This window comes from Passer domesticus, chromosome 23, assembly GCF_036417665.1.
Source record: "Passer domesticus isolate bPasDom1 chromosome 23, bPasDom1.hap1, whole genome shotgun sequence".
Taxonomy (NCBI): Eukaryota; Metazoa; Chordata; class Aves; order Passeriformes; family Passeridae; genus Passer; species Passer domesticus.
This window is the reverse complement of record NC_087496.1, coordinates 7,870,192-7,887,841: the sequence shown is the minus strand read 5'-3', so window position 1 is coordinate 7,887,841 and position 17,650 is coordinate 7,870,192. Positions and strand designations below refer to the sequence as shown.

The 17,650-nt window shown below is 56.1% G+C and overlaps 1 protein-coding gene across 4 annotated transcripts in view; it reads right to left on the bottom strand.

Moving 5' to 3' along the window:
* The window catches only part of BCL9L (BCL9 like), a 60,655-nt gene that overhangs the window by 31,414 nt on the left and 11,591 nt on the right, over positions 1-17,650 (bottom strand). For 2 of the 4 annotated variants that reach the window (XM_064398007.1, XM_064398010.1), the window contains exon 1: positions 14,204-14,355. The exons of 1 other annotated variant lie outside the window; for it this stretch is intronic. The gene's annotated coding sequence lies outside the window, so the exon portion shown is untranslated. Of the gene's footprint in view, positions 1-3,300; positions 3,459-14,203; positions 14,356-17,650 lie in introns of those variants that run through there. One more of the 4 variants, XM_064398008.1, reaches the window with a different exon arrangement.

The following is a 17,650-nucleotide window of genomic DNA, read 5'->3' as shown; positions in this document are numbered from 1 at the left end:
CCTCCCCAGCAATCTCCTGGGCCCTGGTGTTCCCTCTGCCTCCAATTATCAGTGCTTTCTTCTCAGGACAACATTGTGCCCAGCTGCCTTCCCCTGCACTCCCCCACTGGTCTCCTGGGGGAGGCAACAATTGGCCTCCACATGGCACCTTCTGCTTTTCCTCAGCACTGGGTAAACACCAGAACCCACCAGTCCTTGCCTCCAGCTGCTGCTGACATCCCTATTCCCCAGGGGGGATTTAAAGGCTGCCTGCCAGAGCCCTCTAACCTCCTTAGCTGTCTCCTCCTAGTCTCTGGGACAGGGTCTGATGTCTGGGGTAAACACGACTTTGCTGTGCCACCCCTGAGCTGCAGCAGCTCTGGATCACCTGTGCAGGCAAGGGCATGGCTTCCTGCAGCATTTCAGCTTCCCCTCTCAGGGATGTGTGCAAGTGTTTCTGGCCTGCAACCCAGCCCCTCTGCCCCACCCAGCTGTATTTGCCAGCACAAAAAGAGGAGAGCTCAGTTCTGTTTCTCAGTGGCATCTCTCATCTCCCTCTCACACACCTTATCCTTCCCTTGCTTCATCTCCTTTGTGCTCAGCGCCACACCAACGAGCAGAAGGGGGCTGTGGCTGCTGCCCAGGCAGGCAGCACACCCAAGCACTCCCCTTGGGTCTGGCTGCTGGGTTTTCTCCAGGCTCTTTCCTCCTGTGCAGCAGCACTGAGCCCAGCTGCCAACATTCTGCCCCAGAAGGGTGCCCTGGCTGCCATGCAGCCCTGGCCCTGCTCCTGCCAGCCAGGCACTGTCCCACAGCTCCCATGGCTGTGCCACATCCATCCCAGGCATCCAGACAACTTTGCAGGCTCCTCCAGCAGCACTCACATGGCAGCCACGCAGCTCTCCCACTGCTGCTTCTTCTGACACCAGGCACAGTCCCTGTCCAGTCTTACCAAGCAAACTGGGGCCAGAACCTCCTGTCAACCGTGTGCCCAGCAATACTTCTCCACATTACACCAAGCTGCCAGGGGGGATCTGGCTGTGCCTCTGCACTCCTCCATTGCAAAGATGCTCACACAAAGATGAGGATCCCTTTTCCCTCCAAACACAGAGTTGTGCCTTCTTGTCTAAATCAGTTCAAATTGTGCTCACATCTTTGTGATCCATGTACAAAATGGCAAATTTCCCTACTAGCTTTGTTTATCCCATCTTTCCAAGCTCCTGTTTTCATGTCCCACCTGCAATCCCTCCAGCTCCTTCTTCCAAAACTGCCTTTACAGTCAAAGCTGCAGAATCCTCTTTCATCCTCCACCATCCCTTCTGACTAATCCACATACCTCAGCCCTCCTTCTGGGCATGCCCTGAGATCACAGACAGGCATTGTCTTCATGCTCCCAGCTACTGCTTCACTGGTTTCAGGAGAAAGGAGTTTGCTACGCTTCTCATGCCCACTTCATCAAATCCTTCTGCTCCATCCCTCCCAGCTCCTCTGCTCTCCAGAGAAGTCCCCAGGCTAGAGGCATACAAGATGCAGCCAAAGCATCTTGGCAACTGTGGCTTGGGGGACTGCCTGGGCTTGGGGTAAAGGTTACTGGCACACCTTCTGGTGCCAAACGCTGATACCCACAGATGGGAACGTGGTGCAGCAGCACTGAGAGACTGAACCCACAAAAATGCAGCTTTGCCAGGGCTTCCTACTGCCATGATGGCAGGACTATCAAGCCTGGGGGTTACTCTCAGGAGACAAAAACCCACAGCCCTGTGGCCGTCTACATCCAAGGAGCCATCCCACTGCATCCCAGAACAGAAAGAAACAAAAGCTCCTGTCTGCTGGAAGGGGCTGCATGAATACCTGCAACAGTGAGCTTTGCCTCCCCTTGCTGCACGTGACACACTCAAGGCAGACACCAGCCCAAAGCATCCAGCTCTGGCAGCAGGGCTGCAGTTCACAGCTGACCTACCCACATCTGCTCCAGCCAAACAGCCCCGAGCTTTTTGCCCCAGACCCCATGCCTGCCTCAGGCCCCAGGCGCTGGCTGGAGCCCTGCCAAAGACACGGCTGCCTGTTTGAATCTCAAGCCAGAGCCCGGTAAGAATCACCTTTAATAAGCCCTCCTCCTCCATCAGGCACCCTGATTTTTTTCAGCTACGGTCTGGTGAAGCAGAAGGCTGCCTGGAGCTGAGCCAGCAGCGGGGAAAGCAGTATCTGAAGGTCCTGCAAGGTGTGGGTGGGAGCAGAGGGAGGCTCGGCGCGCTGCGGGAGCGATGCAGGGCGCAGGCTGTGTGCTGGGCAGCACTGGGGCAGGAGGCAGAGATGTCTGCAGCCTCCAGCCCAGCCAGGGAGGGCAGGCACGGCTGGTGCCACTGCTGCTGCACCGCGAGGCAACAGCACAACCACCACAGGCTCCGCCGAGAAAGCTTATGCTGCTTTTCCCTCCAATAACCACTGCTTCAGATGGGAAGCGGGAGTCCTGGCACCTCAGCTGGGCTTACAGAAAGACTTCAGGATGACTGCTGAGAGACCTCAACTGCAGGAGGAAAAATCCCTGTCATGAAACTGCAAGACCCTTCTTGTGCAGGAAGCAGTGGCAGCTGCAGCCCCAGCAGAGCTGCTGTGCTGGGGCCAGGTCTGTCTGTGGGCCCTGGCGAAGGCAGCGTGCCACAGCCCGCGAGCTGCCTGCACTCCTGGCACGTGCAGCAGCTGGACCCTCACAGCGAGAGCCCAGACAAGTGCCCAAGGGTGCAAGCACAGCAGAAAGAGGCAGAGAGACCAGCCCTGGCTGCAGCCCCCCTTTGAGCACCGGAGCCAGAAGGGGATGCCCCTTTTGCCCCCCTCTCTCTGCAAAGGGAGGACACTGAGCAAGGCCACCAGCACCATGGCAGGCAGCCAGCCAGCCCAATCCCAGGCACACTGCTTTTGTTGCAAGCATGAGCTGCCGTGAGGCTCCAAGTCAGCCCACGTGGTTCTCATTTCCTGCCTCTGGGCAGGGAAGGCTGGCTTTCTCCCCATCCCACAGCACTGAGGCTGACCAGAGGAGCTCCACAACCAGAAGCTACCTTGCAACTACCCCTCTGCCATGGGTTCTGTCCTGAACCCAAGACGTGGTCAGCCAAGCAGCACTGGGTCTGACAAGTCATGCCATGAGGGGAAGCAGCACCTTAGAAAACTGGTCCCTTGGCACTGGGACCCCCGAGGGCAGTGGCAGGTCCCAGGCAAACCATCCTGCCATCAAAGGGGATCCTGTGACTACAAGACTCTCACTCAACTGCTGCCCAGACTATCCAATGGGACCTGAAGACCCCCAGAAAAATTGGCATTTACCTGTTTCAGACTGAGAGGAACTGACTTCACCCAGAGGAACATCTTTGGCTCATTAAGTGATACCATCCACAGGCTTGTTCAGTTCAAATCAAATCGTTCCTGGGTTCTTCCTACAGCATACTGAGATGCAGTCTGGCACTTGGGTCCACTTGAGTCCTCTTAAAATAAAAATTAATTGATATGCAAATCAGACAAGGCATTAGACTAGTCTACTGGCCAAGGGCAATGCACAGATTCCTCTCTGTCTCAATGCTACAATCCCAGCTCCCCCACACTCCTACTCCTTTCCAAGCCCAGGGTCAGCCATGCACCACGGCTCACCAGAGCAGGGAGCCCCCACAGACACACACCGTGTGTGCAAACATGTTCTTGAGCCAGGCCCCAGCTTTGCCCCATGCCCTGCCTGATCATCAGCATGTGATGGCAGAAGCAGTGCTGGGCTCTCAGCTGATGCTGAGCCCCCTGCACACAATCCCAGCCAAAGTACAGGCACATCAGGGTCTGTGCCCAGCGGGGAGGCAAGGAGGCAGCAAGAGAATAAAAGCCTGACTGCCTGGAGTGTTTGCTACTGGGATTCTCCCATCAGTTTCCAAGAAAGATCAACTCTGCATAACCCTGGTAGCTTTTCCAAAAAACCTGCAAACAGCCACCACAGCCCCACCACTGGACCACCCACAGACAGAAACAGCCACAGATCAAACAGGGAAAGAGCAGCCACCCAAAATGCTCAGGACCAGGTCTTGGAGGAAGGACAATGCCTAAACATGGCATTACTCTTGGGTATGGTCACCTCTTCTTTCTCCCCTTCCAAATAACTAACCACCAGCCACAGCTACCCTCTTCTGCAGTCCTGTTTCAACCAGAGGCTGGGCAATGCAATTAACTTCTCCATCTGGTGATGAATACAAACGTCATCACCCACACAGGAACCAGCAGCCCTGAGCAGGGTCAACGCCGTCCCTTTCCAGCCAAAGAGCTCAGGAAATGGCACTGCCAGCACCGGCCTCAGAAACAGAAATCCCAGCGTGGCTGTTTGCTCCTCTGGTGTTAAACCCACTGTGATGGGCTCCTCCAAGGGCCTGCAGGCTGCCACTGGGAGTTGTGGGGAAAGGACTTATCAATGGCAGCCTGTTATTGCAACAGCATCAGAAAAATCCCTGGGGCCTTAAACTATGGTGGAAAAAAAAAAAGATGACTAAACCCTACTAATATAAGGAATACATTTTAATCAGACTAGGACTTTGTGAAATTACTTTTGATTAAAAAGCATAATAAACTAAATTATAAACATTTGCCACCAGTAGCTGAGTCTCTGAATATTCTGAAATCACAAGGAGAGGTGAGAAGCAATTGCTTACAGGTAAGGTCCTGACCACACAAGCAGGTGGAAAAATCACTCTTCCCAATAAAATAACACACCAGGGCTAAAATTATATCAAAATATTTGGAAATGGCTGGACATTTCTTTGCTGAAGCTCTGCTTTAGGCAAAGTAACTCTTCTTTTATCAACAAGATGTCTACAATTTCAACTCATGAAACTGACTTGCAAAGAGCAAAAACCGGTCTGGGTTTTGGAAAGGCTTTTATTTGCTTTATTTTTCTTTTATTTAATTCTTTTTAAGAGAACGAGAAGCAAAAACTCACACTGAATTCTCCAGTGGAGGTGGGCAGTCTAGGCAGATTGTTACTGAACCTCTGACCCACAGAAATATTTTGGAAGGAGAGATGCCACAGACTGAAGCACAGCCATGCCCTGCACTTACCTGTGCTTCCTTTGGGTTTGTACTGTTCTAACAGCAAAGAAGACAAGCAGGGCTTGGTCTTTTCTTTCCTAGTGTCAAGCTCACATGAAACAGGATTCCCCACTGAAAATTAGGAAACTAAAGGGTACAAAAACCATCCAATTCAGCCATTCTAAACCATGTATGTGCAGATGGCATCGCAGAAATAAACAAAAACAAACTATTTAACTATTTTTTCAATAATCTCCTCAGCAGCTTCCCAGACGTTTTGAGCTCTGAGAACCATCTGGGAAAAGAGAAGCTCATCACTGCGAGAAGCCAACAGGAGGGCCACTCTCATAATTCCCAGCAGCAGAGTGAAGGTGCTTGGCCTCTCCTGTCAAATGTGATCTCAGCTTCTGCACATGAGTCCCGAGAAGGGAAAGGGGATATATCATTCATTTCCCAGGTGGAGGAGGGGACACAGCCACGACGAGGTGCTTTTTCTCTTGCACAAAACAGCAGAAAGCACGGGATGGGTAGAGCAATGAAAAAAGGGAGAGTAGGGCACAATTCTGATGCCTGCACCCCACTCACAGGGCTACCAGGCCTGCACAGGCTGCCAAATCAAATAGCTGTCCAGAGCCACACTCCTGACAAGTGTAACAGGCAATGCCCTCAAAGCAGGACCAGTGTGAGGCTCCTTCCAGCCAGAGCCATCACTGCCCACGTCTGATGCTCATCCACAACGACTGGCAGCAGCTGATGCCTATGGATCGCACAGAAACCTCGGGCCCTCCCACTGGAGAAGTTCCACAACTCCCCAGGCTGCTGAGTTTTTACAGGCTCCAACCAAAACCCCCATCCCAGACTCCACAGATGAGCTTTCACTATTGGAAAGGGATCTGGAACACTGGGAGGACATGCAAGGAGGATGGAAAGAAGCAGCCTGTACCCTTAGTGCCTCTCCAGACAGAAGCACTTGTTGGGAGATGCATGACATCACTGGCAGGCTCTCCTGAAGGAAAACAGGCAAATCCAAGGGCAGCACCTCGCCAAGGGGGAGTTTACCCAAAACAGAGGGCTCCTTGCTCCCTTCTCAGCACAAAGGGAAGGCAGGTAAGTCACCATTTATTTTGGGTCCTGGTTTCTCGTCCAAAGGGGAAAGTCACACTAGACTGTCCCTCTTGGGTCAAACATTGTGCTGGCAGCACCTGCATTCTTTGCCCTGTGCTCACAGTACCCTGCCTGGGCATGTGCTAGCCCTGATAAGGAAAGCACCAGCACAGCACCTGGTGGCAGTCCTTTCCCCGAGCCTTGGGGACCAACACGCAGCTTCTCCACGTGGCCCGCGACCACAGTAGAAATAAAAGTACCACCATTCAGAAAAAGCATAATTACCAAAGATTAAACAGGCAGCGACTATGCTGGCAGCTGGAAGGAAGACACAGACCACCACCTCCCTGCAGCAAAGGAGTCACTGATTCTTGTGTCTGTGGTGCATCTCCTGCAGGTCTCGCCCCCACTGTGCCCACTACAGGAAGATGCACCAAGTCCACTCACCCTGATCACCAGAAATGGTATATACTACCATGTACAAAATCCTTCCTGTCTTCTTTTCCAAACTCATCTCACCCTCTCTCAACTGGGACCCCCTCATAAAAGTAAGAAGAGACAGGCCTTTCCTGGCATTTCCTTTTTCTGAAAAGGCTGTAAAATTTTCCAAGCACAGCTAAAGCCAGAGCAAAGTTTGTCAGGAGCTCAGCTCGTTAGGCGGCTGCTCAAGGAGCCCCGCGGGAGGCGCAGGCTGCGTAATTCAAAACATCTTGGACCCTGGAAAAGAAAATAGAAACCAGGCTGCGGGAATGAGGGGGGCAGCTCCAGCTCCAGTGTAACCCCTGCTCTGGGAGCGCCCCAACTGCAGAGCTCCAGCAGAGCTCCAGCCCAGCAGAGGTGCTGCGGCCAGCCCAAGTGGAGCTGGCATCAGGCGGAGGAAATTCCAAGCCTGTTGCTTCTGGCAGCCACACCGGGCCCTGGCTAGAACCTCGGCAACCTGGAAACCAGCTACTCAGCAATTTTCTTGCCATCCAGAGGACTCGCTCTGAACCACAGTTTCACTTCCCCCTCCCTGCCCAAGAGGCAGGGAACACCAGCGGGAAAGAAACATTTGCTCAAAAGCTGTCACGGCCAAAGCCCCTCCAAACTGCTTTGCTCTGGGAGGACAGTCCTGAGCTGCTGCTATCGCCCCAACCCGCCCCTCGTCGCATCTGGGGGCGGACAGAGCAGAGGAAACTTGCTTGGACTAGCCCTAGGTCTCCCCGATTCCTTTTGCTCCGTGCCAGAGGAAAGTTCAAACAAGGCTGCACAGAGGCAGGACACAGGCAGCTTTCAGCCCAGCCTAGCTGCCACGCTTGAGGCTCGCCTGTGGCTGGACCTGCTCTGTTCAGGCCCTGTCTGGCCCGATCCCCTGCTACAGATCAGTGCTGGAATAAATCCTGCCAAGGAAGTGGTGAAAGCTCCAGTGCTGCAGGGGTTTCCACAGTCCTGGCCAGCTTGATGTTGACAAGAGCTGACCAGAGATGCAGCCCTTCTGCTCAGTTACCACCCTTCAGAGCCACCCATCCAGTTCCTCTCCCTAAGCAGGGAGACCTACAGTGTGGGTTGTTGGTACCCTTGCCTTTTATAAACCACCTTTTTAAAAGCCAGCCTCCTTTCCCAACTGCAGCCTTTCCAGAGGCCTGAAGCCCAGCATGGCAACAGAACAAAGCAACAATCATTGTACCCACTGCTGGATCTCTCATTGTACCCACTGCTGGAGCCCCTACCCATCTGAAGGAGAGTACAGCTATTCACTGATACACAGCTATTTAGCAGGATCTTTCTTCCAAAGAGAGTTTTACTTTCTATTAGGAAGACTGCAACGCTTCAGGTCCCTGCCTGCAGAACCAGGTGACTAATGCAGACTGATCAGACAGGTACCATGCCTTGGCTGGCAAGTCAAGGAAGACCATTCATGAAGCAAACTTCAGCAGGGGATACACTGCAAGCAGAGGACTCCTCACATAAACCCTTAAGAGAAAGTTTGGTATGGCCCTCCAAACATCATTACTGGAGAGCAGCAGTTCTTTGCAGGGTGAACAAAGGACCACAGTGCTCCTCAGAGCACCAGAAGCTCCGCTCAGTAGCCAAGGACAGAGTTTGCAACTCCACTGTAACCACACAAGCCACAGCTTTCTAACTTCAGCGGGGCAAATCTTGCTAGAAAACTCAAAGATGCATTGAAGATACTTCAAGAGAGGTGCTCCTGACCTCCATCTTCTCAGAAGAATAGAAAAACCCTGCTTTTGTGTTGAATAGGAGGCTGCGACCCAGAGAGGCAAGAGAGTAGGAGTGATGAGCAGGAACTGGGAATCCTGGCTTCTTTCTCTAGCTCTGCCACACATTCCCTTCCTGTCTTTGGTTAAGTCACTTCCTTTCACTTTTCCTGCCAGCCTCTATTTTTGAGGTAAAAAAAAACCCAAGCACTTGCTTCTGCAGTTTTTAAAACCCCTTCTGTCCTGTGACAGGGCAGAAGATTGCTGCGAGACACCAAGCATGCAGGAGCCACGCTGCTCACACCAACCCCAGCAGAGCCTGGCATTTCCTGTGCTTACATTTTGAGAAGCACAGAATCTGTAAACAGTCAGTGCCACAGTGCATCTTCTACACAAACCATATCCTGGCCCATTTCCTCTTCTCAACCACAGGAGTAGGAGCTGAGCAAGGAAAAAGTAAGCTGCTCAGCTGACCTGTGACAGAAAGAGTAGTGCAACTGAGCACAGCGTGGCTCTGGACAGCACACCTTGCAAGGAGGTGGCTGTTAAACCAGCAGCAGCAAGGATGGGGAAGATCCAGTAATACCAGAGGCAGGGTAAAAAGGGGGGAAAAAAAACCCAAAAATAAAACAAAATAAAACTGAGAAAAACCAACCCAACCAGCACCCTGAAGAGGCACAATGGTGCAGACGTGCCTGAGCAGCACAGCCCTCCTGCTCCCTAGCAGATCCATCCTGTGGCCTCCCACATACTTTGGGAAGAAAGAAGACAAGTAGGCATAGGCAGGAACAAGGAGCACTCTGTGGTTTTGCTCAGTATTTCAGTCCATCTCTCACTCAGGAGGAGCTCTGCTTTGCTTTCCAAGTCTCGCCCTCTCTGGCATGGATCACAAACCTGGCTTCTGGCCCAGGACTTGGCTCCAGCAGCGCTCATCACCAAGCAGGGTGACGCCCCACCTCTGGGCACAGCACACAGCCCTCCAAAAGCCATCTTGAGGCTATTACCCCAGCATCAGAAGAGGCTCCCCATTACACCCCAGCTGGGACTCCAGGCATCCTGAGTTGCAGCTGAAAAACCCAACACCCAAACATAACTCCAGCTCTCTGGGGGAAGAAAAACTCAGCTGAAGCTGCCAGACAAGCTGCCTGCACTGGAGAAGTCCTGTCTCCCAAAGATGCCCAGGCACAGCTTGCATGTTCCTCTGCCTGGAGCTGCCCAGAAAGATGCAGCAGGATGATACCAGGTGAAGGCATTGCCCTCCAATCACACGAAGTGGAAAAGGGGCTGGAAACCACAGCCTGATGCACCCATCCGACAATTCAGCAAGGACACTGGGATAGAGGGAAGCCGCCTGTGCCCAGACACCAGAAGCTGTCAAAGCCCCAGACCACCTCTCCATACAGAGCTGAGCAAGTGGGAAGCAGGCTTCAATGGCACTGACTGTGCCCAGCACAGACACACACTCAGTGAGAGCAGAACAGGTTCTCATTTCCCTCTTCAGGGCACTGCAGCCCACTACCCTCACACTGGTTTCTCCAGTGCAGGGCTGTAGCTGGCATCAAGGCAACCCTGTTTATTTCAGAGCCATATTGTCTCAGATGGCCCACCCCAGGCCTTGGAAGAGGGGCAGCAGCAGGTCTGGGCCCAAGCAAGCAGGACCTGGAGCCAGTCAGGATGCCCAACAGCAGCACACTCATTTCCAAGGCTTGGTACAGGCTTCAGACAGCCATGCCAAGTCAACCCAGGCTCCATCCTCCTGCCATGGCCCAGGCTGCCCTGGGCACCAACAAGTGCTGATCTGCTGGCCGAGGATGCAGGGAGCGAGCAGGACTCCTGACCAGCTGCCTCTCCATAGCCTGGCTTCCTCTTAAATTAGAAGCACCATGACACTAACTCCTTCCCCTACACTATCTCCTGCTGAGTATAACCCTGTGGCAACTGCAAATGCCATTGTGAACTGGTCCCAGTTAGAACAAATCCATCACCCTATCCCCCTCTGAGTTTCACAGATCAGGTAGGAAAAAACCAAAACCAGTTCTCTGTTCCCAGGAAAGGGTCTGGTGCTAAGCAGATGACCTGGAACAGGCACCACAGAAGAAGGAAGGGTGCCTCTCCTCCATGCCATGTGGTTTGGCTGGTGCTGCCTCCTCAGGAGAGGCTGATGGAGTGCAAAATACAGCAACAGAAACCATGCCCACCAATCTGCTGGGTAACAGCTCCTGGGTGCCTTCCACGCAGGGCTGCCAGAGGTGGTAAAGAAAGGAAGCCAAACCAAAGCAGCAAAGACTGGCCCACTGGAAATCAGCACACAACTTTAAAAAACAGAAGTCAAGAAGGACTGAGGAATGTCACTGTGGCCATCCTCACAATCTGCACCACACAGAGCTGCTGAAGACGCACAACTGAAAAGCAGAGCACTCACAACACTTCCAAGGCCCCTTGCTCCAAGGCAGGTGTACTTTTCCACAGCTTCAGCACTATGAGAAACCTCACAGGGTAACTAAATCTCATGGAGATCAACTACATAAAGTCAGAATCCACAGCTCCCACCACCCTCTGGAAACACAGGACCACACATGGATCACCAGAGAATGCATTTGCCAGTCAAAATCTTCCTGGGAGGAAAGGAGAGCTGACTGACACCAAGTCCTGACCTGCACTGGATTCTGATTTTCCAGAAGAGTCGTGCTGGCAATCCTCCTTGCACTTCGCTGATACAGCTTAAATAACACTGACAAAATATTGCTGCATCTGTACATCACATCGCTATGATATCTCTACCATGCATTATGTTATATATCCATGCATCTACATACCACATTTCCTGTTAAAAATGTCAAAACTAGTCAAACACAGCTCAAGCCTCCTATGTGCCCTCTCACACCCCCCACGGCCCTCCCCACCCCCAGTCCAGGGCAGTGGCACCATCCTGGGTCTCAGCCAACAGAGCAGCAGCACAAGGAAAATGACATTTTCAGAGCAAGCTCTAGGCTTCTGCCTGGCTCGGGCTGTTGGGGGACAGCAGACAACCCTGGGAGGAGGCAGTGACAGAAGACCAGGAGCAGGCTCACAGGTGGAACAGACTGCTGATGCATTCTCAGACAGGAACAGCAAACTTGTGCTTTCCCACATGGGACTTATTCTCCCAGAAGAGACCAACTTGAGAGATCTGTCAGGCAGGGTATTTAAAACTGGATGGAGCCCTAAGGAATTAAGCGCTGGAAGCCAGCCTGTGCCATCTCCAGGAATGAGACCTGAGCAGATTAAAACCCATTACAGCAGCACATCTGGACATCCGAGGAACACAAACACATCCTCAAGTGCTTTGACTGCTAAGAACTTTCCCTCCTAGCAGCAGCAAAGCCCGATGCAATCACCTGAGACAGGGCAAGGAAGCAAGGGCTGTTCTGATGCCAGTCCTGAACTGGACACTGTACTGACAAGAGGTGGGGCTGAAAGAGACAGAAAACAATCCCAGGTGCCATTCTGGGACCCTGAAACAAACCAGTGAGTAACAAAGAGCAAGGTCTCCACAGCAGTAAGAAACAACCACTGGCTGGGATGCAGCTGATGCTCCCCACAGAGGGAACCAAGAGCTCCTCTCCAGCTATCCCTCCTTTCCACATCCCTCCACACAGCAAGCACTGACAGAAGGGAAAGCTCTCCCAGCGCTCAGCAGGAGTGAACAGCAGGGGAGAGAAGAAAAAGCAAAGTTTTTTTTTCTCCCCAAACCAGCAAGTATGGAGGACATGATGCCAGCTGGGTTGACAACTTGGTAGAAAATCAAAGGCTGAGTAGAGCTTGGACCTCAGAAACTCCAGGCCAGTATGAGTGAAGTCCACATCTCATGGGCTGGAGTTAGCCTGGAACTGAAGTGCAACTCCAGCACATCCTTGGCAGCTGCCCTGGAGCAGCACAGCCCAGTGAGTTTGCTGTGTCCAGTTTTGTGATGGCCCAGTTGCTCCACGCAGCTGTCTGTGCCCTCTGTCACACAGTGGCCAGAGAGCCACCTTCCAACAGCAACACAGCAAGGTGCACAAGGGCTTGAAAGTACAAAACACAACTCTTTTACTTTCTTCAACTGAACAACAACTGTGGTTTCTCGTTTCTAAGCAGGCTTTCCTTTAGCTGCTGCCTGTTTATTTCTTTACAGTGGCGGGGATCTGGAAAGAGGAAATGGACTTTCAGGGGAAGGAGACACAGTAATACCTACAACACTGCACCGCGGAAAACACCATGAAATGGATTTTCTAGGTAATGAAGATGCAGGTCAGGGTGGTAAGGAGCAACCAATCCCACCACCTGCTCAGCTAAAATGGCAACACACATATTAAAAAACAAACAAAAAGGTTCTTCACCACTTAGGTTATGTATGCTCTGGCAAAAGTCCCAATGGAGCAGACAGCTGCTGTAGAGACAGCACACTGACACTCTCATCTTTCCACCAAGGAGAAGCAGGCAGCAACATCGACCTGGACATTTCTGCACTAGCTCCAGCCTTGGGTATTACATACCCACGTGTGGTGGCAGCCAGCATTATCACAGGCACCAGAGTCAAAGGAGGTCTTGAATCAGCACCACACACCCTTGCCAAGTGACCTTGGGCAAATCACTTCCTCGGTGACTCACTGTTCTTATCCCTCCTGCCACCAAAGTAGCAAAGCAAGGCGCTCACACAGCCCCTGTATGCGCCTGGTGGACGGAGGGAGCTGCATGTCATCACTGCACGCCTGGCACGAAGCTGCACGTCGGCAGGGTAATGGGTGGTAGGCACACTCGCAGAGCAGATCCCGCAGGTCAGGAGTACACACGAAGGCTCCCGCGGCATCACTGCAGCCAGAGGTGCCCGGCTGTGCCCTGTGCCACGCCGCTGGCAGCCCTTTCCCTGGCAGAGCCAGGACACAGCCGTGCGCTGCCGCAGCCCGACACCCTGTCAAGCGGAGCTGCCCCCAAGGCGTGCAGACGCTGCCACACACAACAACACAACAGCCTGCCCTGTCATGTAGCATTACTTATGTGCTCAGATATGCATCCTTCTCGCATTTCTATTCCAGCAACAACGGGGCTGGAGCAAGTTCACCACCTGCTAAAGGCACGTCCCTAATACAATGCAGGGGAGGTTTTGTTACATCGATTCCTTCCCGTGCACAAGAAAAACACATACGTACATGTGGTGTTTCTATAATTTTTCCTCCAAGCTGACCACACGCCTGATTTATCTCAACAGGGAACCGAAGCCTATCGAGTAGAACACTGCAAACGGAGGGGACAGGTCTCCCCTGACACTTAGAATGAGCCCTGACAGGAGTGTTTGTTTAAACCCTACGTGAGACGTGGCAAGTTCCCATCCTCCCTGGGGCTTTAAAGCACCGATAACGTCTTGCAAAACCCAGACCCGCTCCGGTGAAACGAGACGGAACTCGATTAAGTTCTTTGCACCAGAGAAAAGCCCCAGTCGAGGCACTTTTGTCCGCAGCAGCAACGGGTGAGAAGGACCTGGGAAGAGCGGTGCCCGAGCCGCGGGAGCGAATGGGGCAGGGTCCCGCGGAGCAGGAGCAGTGTCCCGGGGAGCGCTGACAGCTCATCCCCAGCCGCCCGGACCCGGGGGCAGGCCGGGCCCAGGCCGGCGCCGTCCCCCGCCAAGTTACCGCCGCCGCCGGGAGCGACGGCACGGCGCTGGCCCGGAGCGTCGGGCTCGGCCGGCGGCTCCCGGCCGGCGGCTCCCGGCCGGCCCCGGGCCGGTGACAGCCCCGAGGCGGGCCCGGCCGCGCGGAGCGCGGGTCGGTGCGGGGGCGGCGCGGAGCCCCGGCTCCCCCCCGGGGCGGAACAATGGGCCGGCGGCTGCCCGGGCCTGGCGGGGCACTCACCTCGGCGGCGGCGGAGCGGCTCAGGCTAGGCCGGGAGAGCCCGCCGGGGCGGCGCGGCGCGGCTCCGCGGGCTGCTGGGGGCCGGCCGGCGGCGCGGGGCCGGCGGCGCGGGCCGCGCTCATGGCTCGGCCGCCCGCCGCAGGGCGCGGGGTCGGGGCCGCTGCCGGCGGCACCCCCCGCCCCGCCGCGCCGCTCCTTCCGCCGGCCGAGCCGGCGGCTCCAGCCCGCGCCCGCCCGCGGGGGTGGGCGTCCGGCCGCGGCGAGCCCCGGCTGCCCGCCCGGCCCCGGGCCGCGGACGGCTTCCCCGCGCTGCGGCGGGCGGCCGGGCGCGGGCGGCGGGGAGCGGAGCCGGCGGGCGCGGCGGCCCGGGCGCGGGCGGGGGCGCCGTGGCGAGGGCGAGGCGCTGCGGGCCGAGTGCTCCTTTCTCCGCCGGAGCCTGAATAATCATTTGGAGAAACAGGATCATTCACTTTCCTCCGAGCCGGAGCCAGGCGCTGCCCTGTCAAAATAAAAGCCCCGCGCGCCGATTAACCGCTTCCTGGTCGCGGGCGCCCCGCCGGCCGCCCAGCGGCACCGCCCGCCGTCGGCACCGCCGCCGGCACCGGCATGGCACCGCCGCCCGCTCCGGGCCTCCCGCGGCCAGTGGCCGGCGCCCCGCGAGTGGCCGTCCAGGTGTCGCACAGCCACGAGTCTCACAGACGGGTACGCGATGGCACTCGGGTCTCAGCACAGCCGGGACCTGCGGAATTGCATCCCGCTCCTCCCCGCGGCAGCGCGGGCACTGCTCCTGCTGAGCATCCTTCTGCCCTTTATCATCCGAAACGCCCGTTCTGCTCAGGCCGGGACCCCGCGGGTCCTGCTCTCGACCCTCACTGTGCCGGGGATGTCCCACGCCTAATCCCACCTTTGCCGCATCTCCCAGAGCCTATGCCCAGCTGGACTTCCATGATCCTTGTGGGTCACTTCCAACTCAAAATATTTTGTAATTCTACACACAAGGCACAAGGACTAGCTCCAGCCCTTAAGAAGAGCAGCATGTTATTATCTTTACCAACAAGTTTTCCAGGCATTAACCACCCTCCTGCCCGGAGCAACAGGCTCCACGGAGGGGAGCCGCACAGTGCATCCCAGGCTGTGGAGGCAGCCCGCCGCTCCGGGCGATGCCACAGCATCCCAGCCAGGACGTGTCACCTTCCTGCCCGCAGCGCACCCACCGCCCAGCAGTGCGGTGCGAGGAGAGGGCTGCAGGAGGGACCCCTCGCCAGCGTCCCCAGAGTTGCAGGGCTCAAGGTGATGTGGGGACAAACAATCCAGCTCCACTGACGGGAGGCAACGGCCTCGGTTGAAAATTAACACAAGACTCGCCCCTCTCTCACCCCCCACCCACAGCGCCCGAACCGGGGCCAGGAGGGAACGGCGGCGGTGGGGACAGAAGTGGGGGGCAAGGGGGGGGACAGGGACGGGGGGCAAGGGGGGGACAGGGACAGGGGGCAAGGGGGGGACAGGGACGGGGGGCAAGGGGGGGACAGGGACGGGGGGCAAGGGGGGGACAGGGACGGGGGGCAGAGGTGGGGACAGGGATGGGGGCAAGGTGGGGGGACAGGGGGCAGGAGGGGGGGGACAGGGATGGGGGGCAAGGGGGGGACAGGGACGGGGGCAAGGGGGGGGACAGGGATGGGGGCAAGGGGGGGACAGGGACGGGGGCAAGGGGGGGGACAGGGATGGGGGCAAGGGGGGGACAGGGACGGGGGGCAAGGGGGGGACAGGGACAGGGGGCAAGGGGGGGGACAGGCCCCAGAACCGGGGGCGGCAGCGCCCCCTGCCGGGGCGGGGCGAGCTCCCGGTGGGCGGGGCAGCGAGCGCCACGCCCCCTGCCACGCCCAGCCACGCCCCACCGGGCGGCACCGGCGGCACCGGGGCTCTGTCCCCCACGGGCAGGCGGGAGGGGCTGGCGGCGAAAGCCTGGCCACCCCCGTTCCCCGCGGGCGGGCGGTGCTGCAGCGGAGGGCGGCGGCTGCCGTGAGAGGGAGGGAGCGAGCGAGGGAGAAGCGCCGGCTGCTTCCAAGCCCAGCTGGAAAGACTCGACATCAGTCTTTGCCGCGGCTCTTTGGGCAGATGGAAGGCACGGGTGGCGGATGTCCTGGGGTTTACCTCGGGGGCCGCGGTCTGCAGGAACGGGCAGGCACCGGGAAGCCCTTTGCATCGAGCATCCTTTGCCTGCACGAGCCACCCAAGGAAGATGACCCCTCCAGGGCAGCGCTGAGGCCATGCATCTCGCTGCCTCTCTGGTGAACTCCCACAGGCCTAAAAACATCTTTTCATCTCCTCCCAGGCTGCTCTCAGTCCTGCCCATGCCTGTGCAGGCTCTTGGCCAAAGTGTCCTTTTCTTTGCTCAGGCACTAGCACAGATTCTATCCCATAGTCTCACAAGTCCCTGATGTGCCTGATCTCCCTTGGACTGCACTGCAAAGTCTCACTCACACTTCTGTTTTGCTGGTATTGCAAAGGCATTGCTCAGGGAAAAGGGAAGAACAGCCAGTCTAGGAGAGGCCCCAGGTCTGCTCCCAGCCCTGCAGTCAGCTGGGGTTCCCTCATTTGATGCTCGCTGGAGTTTGAGCAGGGCACCACCAGCAGCAGGAGCCCACACTACCTTTGCCCCTGTGCAGCTGCCCAGGCAGCCTGTGCCATTGTCTCTATGAACCTGGGCAGCATCAGAAGTGCCCAGTTTGGTTCCTCCTTTTAAACAGGATCACCTGTCTTTATTAACTATCACCTCTCCAGCAGACCAAGACTGTTCACCCACTGCAGTCAAAAGAAACATGGAAGCTCAAAGACAGCACGTGAAGCAATGCTGCCAGCCAAGGTCTCCTGCTTAGCATTGTCATGCTAGAGCTGGGCACTGGGGTTTTCCTTTGCTGCAGTCCTAAAGGCAAAACACAGCCTGTGCTGAGGTACTGAGGCAGAATTTAATCAAACTGAGGCATCCTCTTTCCAAATGAAAATATACTGTTGCTGCTGCTGCAGCTTCAGCATGGCTGACAGACCATCATCTAGCAAAGACAAACTCCTGACAAGGCTCCAGGATCACAATGGCACCAGGACTCAGCATCCTGGATGCCTGGCTATTGCTTGGATGCCTGATGCATTCCTGATGCCTGTACGGGTGCAGGCAGGATGCAGCTCAAGTCTTCTCCCCTTCTAGTTACTCCTGAGCACCCTGACTGCCAGCCTTATCCTCCCAGCACCTCAGATGCTCACTGCAGCCCTAGGGAAATCATCTCAGGTCCGCATAGTCCTGATGGTGCTGGAATCCTAGCATGGGCTGTAAGCTTCACTCCTACCACAGCTGCTATTGCTGCCTGCTCCAGAGGTGTTCGGACTGCTCTGCGTGGGGCCCTGCTCGGCTGTCCCCGCTCTTGGGACACCGCTGCCGCCCAGGGCAGGCCC